This window comes from Condylura cristata, unplaced genomic scaffold (assembly GCF_000260355.1).
Source record: "Condylura cristata isolate star-nosed mole 26May11 unplaced genomic scaffold, ConCri1.0 scaffold00016, whole genome shotgun sequence".
Lineage (NCBI taxonomy): Eukaryota > Metazoa > Chordata > Mammalia > Eulipotyphla > Talpidae > Condylura > Condylura cristata.
In genome coordinates, this window is record NW_004567117.1 from 47157269 (window position 1) to 47158043 (window position 775).

The window sequence follows — 775 nt, forward strand, 5'->3', positions numbered from 1 at the left end:
CACTAGAGCCCCGCGCCAGCCGCCGTGGATGTGCGGGAGGCCGGCCCCTGGCCTGGGCTTGGCCGCGCGGACAGCGGACAGCGGCAGTATGTGGGGAAGGACACACCGAGCCTTGGGCAGGTGCCCGCGCGGCTCCCAGCCTGCTGCCCTGTGCAGAGACCGGCTCCGAGGCCCAGGGCCAGGCTGTCCAATGAGCTCTGTTGCCTTTCCACAAAGGGGTCCCCAGCCTGCTCAGGGCAGGGGGCCTCTGCTCCCCAAGGGGTGTCCTCACAGCACCGCGGGCGCTGCATCACAGAGCGCCTCCCTGGACAGCGAGGCCCCCACCCCCACGGGGAAGGCGTGTCCCACGTGCCAGCTGTCCGTGGCGAGCAGCTGGCTGGGTGCAGGGTAGGCGAGCTCTGCCCAGGCTGCAGAGCCGGTGCTAGCTGCCTCATGGGGCTGCAGCTTTGGGGTGGCACAGCTTCAAGGGAGGGTACCTCCCCCACTGCCACCAAGTTTCAGTCCACTGAAATCTGGTGCTGCAGCATCTGCAGTGGTGGAATCTGAGTTGGAGAAAGGGGCCTGGGCAAGGCGGCCCACGTGGGCTGCTGGCCAGAGAGGAGGGGACTCAGCGTGGCGGGGGCCTCCCACCCCAGTCCAGGCCTCCCGGCACCGGGGAGGGGGCACCCCTGGGGCAGGGGGCAGTGTGGCTCCTTCAGAATTGGTGGGAGCACTGGAGGCCCTCTGCCAGGATTCCTGCGGGGGTCCCCACCTTCTGGCCGCCCTGTACAGGGGT